This window comes from Propithecus coquereli, unplaced genomic scaffold, assembly GCF_000956105.1.
Source record: "Propithecus coquereli isolate 6110/MARCELLA unplaced genomic scaffold, Pcoq_1.0 Scaffold129, whole genome shotgun sequence".
In the NCBI taxonomy this organism is placed as follows: Eukaryota; Metazoa; Chordata; class Mammalia; order Primates; family Indriidae; genus Propithecus; species Propithecus coquereli.
In genome coordinates, this window is record NW_012137080.1 from 2,723,363 (window position 1) to 2,732,055 (window position 8,693).

The following is an 8,693-nucleotide window of genomic DNA, read 5'->3' on the forward strand; positions in this document are numbered from 1 at the left end:
GATTACAGGCATGAGCCACCATGCTTGGCCCTTTTCTGTATTTTCTTAACACTCTGCAATGAACATGTATTATTTTTATAATCAGAGGAAACAACAAATATTCCTAAAAGCAAAAATCAGTGCGTAGTATTATTTTCAAAAACAAAATATATTTTCTTATTGTATCCTTTTCATAACCTTTTTTTTCCCTGAAGAAAACCTAAAAAAAAGACAAAGAAAAAACCTTAGAAAAAAATAGTAAAAAGTGAGGTGTGGGGTGGGAGGCACAGCGGTGCTGGTATTATTTTGCAGAAGAAGAAAGAGGAATTGATAAATATGATTGTGAATCCTGGCTTCTAAGTCTGGCAGGCACCTGATCGTATTTTTCATTTGTTCGCAGGACAGCAAGAATCACTCGACAATTGATTCGTTAGCGCAATAGCAGCTATAGATAAAACCAGTGAAATAATGAAAAAACTTAAAGTAAGCAAACGACAACTCCTGGAGGAGATCAATGAAAAGCGTGAATCCAACTGCTTAGTGGAAAGAAGCAATCAAGTCAGCTTATTGAGAGTTCAAAAGAGGCACTTCAGCTGTGCCTATGGGTCCTGTACTCACACCACAAGCAAAGAACCTGTTCCTGACAGTGGCAGGAGCTCCTGGGTCAAACTGAGTCTCCTTGTTTACAACGAGAGAAGGCACTTTCCACCAAAAAGTAAGATGTTATGGTAGGACTCCTACACAATGGATGGGAAGGATTTAGAAGTAAACTTAGCAAGAATTTTTGCGGTTGAAAGAGGTTCACGAGTACCGCCCTGGGGTAGTTTAAAGGCAATCTGTCTAAAAGTAAAAGGCTCATTAAACTAGGCTAGTTGATAAAAGATCTATTATAGACCGAGACTCCCATTTTCTTGTGTGTACAGGATCCCAGGCTGGCTCATTTGGTAGGCTCCAGTTTGGATCTTGGAATCTGCATTCTCAGCAGAGTAAGGTGATGCTGACAATGATGCCCCGAGAACCACCTTTTGAGAAAAGTTGTTATAGATAATTACAATAGACCACAAAAACTTCAGAGACCTCCTCCTATCTCACCAATTTCTGTTGCTCTTACAAAACATTTCATGTGCAAAATTGAGGTACGATGGAGATGATTTTGATGACACACATTACACAAAAAGCCCTGAGAAGCACTAATGAAAAGTGGGAGGAGGTTGGAGGTGCGTGTGGTGGTCGTATTATTTTGCAAGAGGAGGAAGGGGAGCTGACGAATATCTCGATTGTGAATACTTGCTTCTTAGTCAAGGAGGCAACTGATAGTATTTTTTCATTTATTTGGGAAAAAAGGGTGTGCGAGTGTTTAATCACATTGAATACAATCAACGAATTGTTAATTTAGGTCAGAAACAAAAGAATCGCCACATTTGAGCTTTAACTTCTTTGATGTGGCTGTGACTTTACATCCGCCTAGTGCTCTTAGTAAGTGTAATCGAGTGTGATACAGGGTGGCGTGGAAAGCTCAGTCTCCATTGTGTCTTAAAGTTAATCTGTAATGGTTATGCACTTATTTTACTTAAAAAATAACTCTTTTACAAGGAGGAGTGCTTTTAGTGCAGTGGTTCCCAACCTTTTTGGCACCAGGGACTGGTTTCATGGAAGACAATTTTTCTACGGACCGGGGTGGGGGGATGGTTTCAGGATGATTCAAAAGCATTACATTTATTGTGCAGTCAGACCTCTCTGCTAATGATAATCTGTATTGCAGCCGCTCCCCAGCGCTAGCATCACCGCCTCAGCTCCACCTCAGATCATTAGGCGTTAGAATCTCATAAGGAGCACGCAACCTAGAACCCTCGCATGCGCAGTTTACAGTAGGGTTCAGGCTCCTATGAGAATCTAATGCTGCTGCTGATCTGACAGGAGGCGGAGCTTGGGTAGTGTTGCAAGCACCAGGGAGCAGCTGTAAACACAGATGAAGCTTCGCTCACTTCCTGCTGTGTGGCCTCGTTCCTAACAGGTACTGGTCCACTTTAATTCTAATCAAGGATAAAAAGAGATATTAGGGGCTTACTTTCTTTTTATTTCCACAATTGGTAAGTACGTGGGGCTAGAGAAAGGTGCTGACATTTTTTTGTGTGCCTCCTTTATTCTGAATACTGTTAAGGTCTGAAAAGGTCGACAATAATACCCTTTTATTCCTAACGTGAGTTTGGATCAATTGAGAGGTAGATGGAGACAAAGATGCCAGCTTTAGTCTTGAAAAACAAATCTGTATTGGAGGAATCGGCTCAACAAGAGCCAGATGTGAACTCAGCCCTGAGAAGAATTTTCCCCATCCCCAACCAAACCGTCAGTCCTGCTTCACTAGACTGAGAACAGAGGAGAGAGAACCCTCTGGGAGGCCAGAAGATGCAAAGAGAGAATCCTCAGTTGCAGAATGAGGAGATGGGATATTACCTCTAAAATTTAATGTACTTACTAGTCTGGTTGGCCCTTATCAAATGTGCACTAAATCCAGCGATAAACATCATTCACTGTAAAGTAACATCTTCTTTATATGAGACAGCACTTATAAGCAGTTGTGCTCAAACATAAAAAATAAAAAAGCATAGGATGGCCCTCTTCTGTCCTCTGAATGTTGAGAAACACCAACTCTCAATATTCTCTAGGTGATCTCAGTCTAGACGACTGGCAGGACTTCAAATGTCATCTCTGTCTGATGACTCCCACATTTCTATTTCTGGCCCTGACCTCTCTGCTGAGTTCCAGACATATCTATTAGATTGCCCCCTCTACTTGATGTTACCTCACATTTGCCATTGCAGAAAAAATAATCCCTATTCCCATCCACACACACACACACACACACTAACCACCCCTGCCCTCACCCCACTCGTCTTCCTCACCTCAGAGAATGGTCACAGATCTAGAAGCACCTTTGACTCCTCTCTGTCGCTCACATCCCACATGCCTTCTGTCAGCAGGTCCGGTCAACTCCTTCTTCAGAATCAACCTGGAGTCTGACCACCGCTGCCACCCTGGTCCACCCTTGGTCCCCTCTCTCCGGAAGTACAGCAGGGGCCTCCCAACCACCCCCAGCTCCCTCTCTTGCTCCACCTACACTTACTTCTTCACACAACAGCCTGAGTCGTCTTTTAAAAACATACATTAGATATGTCACTTCTTGCTCAAAACTCACCTGTGGTTTCACACCACACTCAGGATAAAATCCACACTCCTCAGCTTGCACTTACAGGTCCATGAACAGTCCTTGCTTATTCTTCAAACTCATCCCCTCTACTCTTCCCCAGCCTCATCCACGCAGCCACCACGGCTTTCTTCCTGTTCCTGGGACCTTCCAAGCTGGTTCCCAGCTCAGAGACTTGGCACATGCTGTTCCTTCTGCCTGGACCTCTCCCTCTCTCTCTGTATTCAGATCCTTGTTCAAAATCCACTCATCAGAGACCACCGTATCCATACAGCACTCCCCAGTCCTCTACAGCCCCGTGCCCAGCCTTCTCTTCCCCGGTAGTGTTTATCATTCCATAAGGAGCACTACGCTCCTGGAAAGCAGAGGGATGGTCTCTGTTTTTTCCCTGCTTCATCCTCTGCCTCTAGAACCCTGGCTGGCACAAATTAGGCACTCAGGAAATAGTTGTTGGCTGATTGAACAAATATTGGGACATAGAATATACTTTTCCAGAAGCAGTGGTGGATCTTACCTCATTCCTCTTGAGACCAGTAGCCATGCCCTTGGGTGATGGCGCTCAAACTTAGTTTCCCACAGCGACCTTGGATGCTGTAGAATCATCTTTAGAAATGGAAGAGGATAATAATAAGGTACATTTTTCTGGACACACACAATAAGAATTAGAAGGCATTCTGCTCTTTTCCTTTGCACACCTATGTGAGAGGAAGAAACGCTCATTTATTCTTCATTCATTCAACAAATATTTGTGGGTGCCTACTTTCTGTCAAGCGCTGTTCTATGTGTTTGTTAATACAATGCTGAATAAAACCCCTGCCTCAAAAAGCTTAGATTTTATAGGGTGGAACCAGATCAAGTTAAAAAATAGACATATTTGTCGGAGAGTGATAAGTGGATAGGTGCTATAGGGAACATAAAAGCAGTGGGGTGGGGGGTGGGAAGTGCTGGGTGGGGTGCCCTCTGTCCCTGGAGCTGTGTGGGGATTAGTATCCAGGCCTCCTGGGGGCCTCCTTGAGCTAGCTGGTGTAAACGGAGATAAGGGATAGAATGAGATTAGTCCTGACAGTCAAACGTGGTGGGAAAGCCATGAGAGTTGTGGAGGAGGGAGGTTAGGGATTTTGCTAAGAGCACTCAGAGTGCTGGGGGCTCTTCATTGCTTCTCTCACTAGTGATGTGAATGCCAGGCGAGGAGTCTTCTTACCCAGAGATCGCCAAGCTCTCTCTTCAGTCTCCCACTTGGAGATGGGGAAGCCACTAGAAGGGCAGTGTCACTTAAATATGTAGCCTTAAAAACACAAGATTTGGGTGCAAGTTCTGCCTCTGCCATTGACTAGTCTCATGCTTTTTGTCACTTAGTGTTCCTGAACCTTAGTGTCTGTATCTGAAAAACAATGCTGGGCCTTCCAGGGTTATTTTGAAAACTATGAAATGTATTAAAAGTTATGCAACAAATGCTTTTTTTTATTTTTTCAGATAATGCCATCTTTGGATAAAGCGCATCTCCAGCAACACACGGAAATACATTCTCTTAGATCCTTCTTCAATGTCTGTCTAAATTCTTTTCAAATATTAATTATAAAAGAAGCTAAACAAAATTATTCACTAGATCTGCCAAAACCATTTTATTAAGTCACACAAAACATACTATATCTTCATTCATTCCATTTCATCATTTAGGCTTAGATGTTTTGAGCAGAGGATTTGAGTTATTTAAAGATACTTTAAAAGATGAATGGCCTAAAAGTTTACTTTACAGTGACCTTCCCTTTACTAACCCAAAATGTTTAAATAATAGTTTATATTTGTTTCTATAAATCAGTGGGATATGTTGACCAATCCCACTGATGAAGGCTAGAGATGCTCAAACTTAGCACTTGTTTCTAAAAGCTTAATTAGATTAACTTACTCTCTTGGCGCTACGATTTCAATGATTTGAATAAGTACATTTTTGAGAGGATAATATAAGGTGCCTAGAGATAGAGCTTTCTGTTATATTTCATTGCCCATCACCGAACTGAGCATTGCTAGACTCATCTCATGGCCAAGTACTATTTCGCTATTATCACCTCTGTCTCGTTGCTCCGTAGATCACAGTCTTTTCAAATTTTAACTCAGCTCATGTTCCTTCTTGTAGTTAACAGCCTGTTCCATATGGCAAGCAGAGCACTGCCGGGCATGGAACTCAGCACTTCTCGGCGTTTGTCTTTACGTCAATAAAACAGTCACGTTTTGTCTGGTTGCTCTGTGCCTCCGTAGAAAGCCAGATCTATAGAAAGCCAAAGCATTCTGATATTGGAAGGGGTCTGGATAAGTCAACTGGCCTAAAACCCTACCTCAGGTAGGACTGCAGTAGGGCACAGTGTGGATAAGATTCATCCACTATAAGGGCATGTTAAAAAAAAGCCAGAACTAAACTAATTTTTTACGTCTCAGAAGGCAAATACCTAGTGAGGCAGTGATGGCGTGCACCTGTTGTTTCAGCTACTGGGCAGGCTGAAGCAGCAGGACCCCTTGAGCCCGGGAGCTGGAGGTTACAGTTAGCTGTGATGACGCCACTTCACTCTGGCCCAGGCAACAGAGCAAGACTTTGTCTCTATTTAAACAAAACAAAAAACAAAACTTTGAAGGGTGGTTCTGGACACTGACAGAAGACATGAGGCTCCTGGCCCAGAGGCGAAGGACGTTATTACTCAGAGCAGAGCAAGGAGCCCAAGCCTCACGTTCAGGCTGGTTCCCCTGGCCCTCCCCCACCCCTCAAGACCCATGGGGCAATGTGAAGCTGTCCAGGCAGATGCCACACACACATAGCTGAGAAACCCTGAGCTTAAGAAACCCAACCTTTGCCTAGAGGGAGGCATTGTCTTTATTATCCCGGATGGTAAGCAGACCTGCCCTCTGCTCTGAGGCAGACACTATCTGTATCTTCCACAGAGATAGTCTGGAACGAAGGCTGTCAGTGCCTCTGCTCCTAGATGTGCAGAAACATGAGAGCCCTATGGACAGTTATCTCCCAGCATTTAGCAGCTCAAATAAAGACTGTTGACTCCCTTTCTCCACTTGGAGGCATTTCTATTTTGTCCTCCTTTATACACCCTACAACAGCCTTGAGCTAAAACCAGAAACTCAAAAGTCATGGAACAATATGTATTTTGGACTCTAACCCTACCTGAAATGGCAGGAAGTCCACTCAGGCTCTCCACCCCTCCCAGGAGTGTTCCATACCTGTTGGAGCATGTTTCCCTCAGTAACACGAGGGGACAGACATTTTCCTCCTTTTCTGCCCTGGCTTCCTGCAGAGTCCAAAGGCAGTCTGCTGGCAGGATTTTCTTCTTGCTTAGGGAGGTCAGTCTTTTTTCTGTTAAGGCCTTCAGCTGATTGAATGAGGCTCACCCGCTTTAAGGAGGGTAATCTTCTTCATGGTCCACTGATTTAACTGTTATTAGTAATTTAAAACATACCATCACAGAAACATCTGGAATAACATTTAACCAAATATTTGGGTACTACGGCCTAGGAAAGTTGCCACATAAAATTAACCATCACAGAAGCTCCCCTCCAAAGTAATCCTTTACCTTACTGGGATTCTCTGCCATCTGGAGGATCCAGGCCAACACCCATGATCCCCAGTTGTCCACGCTCCGGACTCCACTGGAGTGGTGGGTTCTGGCCTTTAGGACTGGACGGGAGTAGAGGGGCCCCTGCACGAAACAGGTTATCCTCAGCTCTAGCAGGTGGCTTAGGAAATGCACAGAGAAGTCTAGGTAATCTTCAGGAGAAATTTAGTAAAGAGCAAGGCTGACTGGCACTATGGAGAAATTGTAAGATGTTTGCCATCTATTTCATTAAAAACTTTGGATATTTTGATCATAGTTTTTAGACTTCTCAACTTTTATTAATAATAAATGCTTCCAGTTGGAACCAAGATAAGAAAGGGGAAACAGATTCAAATGGTATTTGCATGTAGAGTCCCTCTCTAGGAAGCTACTGATTTCAGAGGGCCCCTGTTAAAATGGGCTTTCCCTGATAACACATGCTTATCAGTCCAGTAAATTTGTTTAGTGACAGTATTGCATTGGCAAGTTTTGTTGTAGTGGTGGGGGTGGTAATGAGACACACCCCAAATCCAGAGAGGAACCTTAAGAAATGGGGTAAATGGAGATCTCTTGTGAACTTTGGGGACCGGGGAGAATTTCCCCTGGAACTTGTTTTGTGTGGGTTTTGGGAATACAATTTCACAGGCTTGATCCTTTTGTCTGATTCCACAGGGTGTACTCTTTCTCGTCAAATTAATTCCTGACTTTTCTCCTGAGTTCCCAAAAAGAGGCCTTTTATAATGAAAGGACTATTAAATAGGCAATGAATTGTGGCTACTGATGAATTGCAAGGCATAACCACTCCTAAGGGCTAATGGCTCCAGACCATCTCTAGGGTTGAAGTTAAGCAATTCCTGGAAAATTCAATGTTCTCCTTCCCTATCCTGACATTTTATTTTTTTATTTTATTTTTTATTTTATTTTATTTTATTTTTTGAGACAGAGTCTCACTCTGTTGCCTGGGCTAGAGTACCATGGAGTCACCCTAGCTCACAGCAACCTCAAACTCCCGGGCTCAAGCAATCCTCCTGTCTCAGCCTCCTGAGTAGATGACAAGCATGCACCACCATGCCCGGCTAATTTCTTCTATTTTTAGTTGCCCAGCTAATTTTTTCTATTTTTAGTAGAGATGGGGTCTCACTCTTGCTCAGGCTGGTCTCAAACTCCTGATCTCAAGCAATCCTCCCACCTCGGCCTCCCAGAGTGCTAGGATTACAGGTGTGAGCCACCACGCCAGCTTCATCCTTTACATTAATTGGAATTTTGCTGCTTGGAGACGTAGCCAGGCTATATAACCAGTCCTGGATTTCTTCTCTTTCTTCCTTTTTTCCTTTATTTCCCTGAGGGCCTTTTGATGACAACTACTCAACTACTTCAGGTTACAAATTTTCTCATCAGTCAGGGAAAATGCAAGGAATAGAAACTGAATTTGGCTAATTTAAGCAGAAAAGGAATTTACTGAAGGATATTGGATAGTCCATAAATTCTCCAGGAGGGCTAAAAAGACAAACTCATGCCACTGAACTAGAACCATAAAGACCCCACTGCCCCAGGCACTGGGCACAGACTGTGCATCCAGCACACCAACCTCTCCGAGCCGCACTCTGAAGGCTGCCACTAATATTCCTGCTGCGCTGCCCACCCTCGTCAGCATGGAGTCAGCTCAGTCCTGGCTTCTTTAGCAGTGCCCTAGTTGCAAGAGAGGCTGGAAAGTGATTGCCTGGCAGTTTTAACTTTTATAGTGGAAAGCAGGTTCTGTTTAATAAGGTGAGGGATTCCCCAAAGAAGGCAATTCGCATGCGGGATGGGCAAAAAAGACTGTCTACTGTCTATCCATGTGAACCTCAAGACCCCTTCTCCCTCCTGCAGCTTCCCTCAGGCACTGACTATCCACTCAGAAGCCAGTCCGGGCCAGG

General features: G+C 43.8%; 1 long non-coding RNA gene across 1 annotated transcript in view; it reads left to right on the forward strand.

Annotated features, from left to right (window-relative positions):
• The window catches only part of LOC105805454, a 6,698-nt gene extending 1,919 nt beyond the window's left edge, over positions 1–4,779 (forward strand). The window contains exons 2-3 of the long non-coding RNA XR_001137213.1: positions 380–694; positions 4,658–4,779. This is a non-coding gene — a long non-coding RNA (uncharacterized LOC105805454). The remainder of the gene's footprint in view (positions 1–379; positions 695–4,657) is intronic.
• Positions 4,780–8,693: the final 3,914 nt, after the last annotated feature.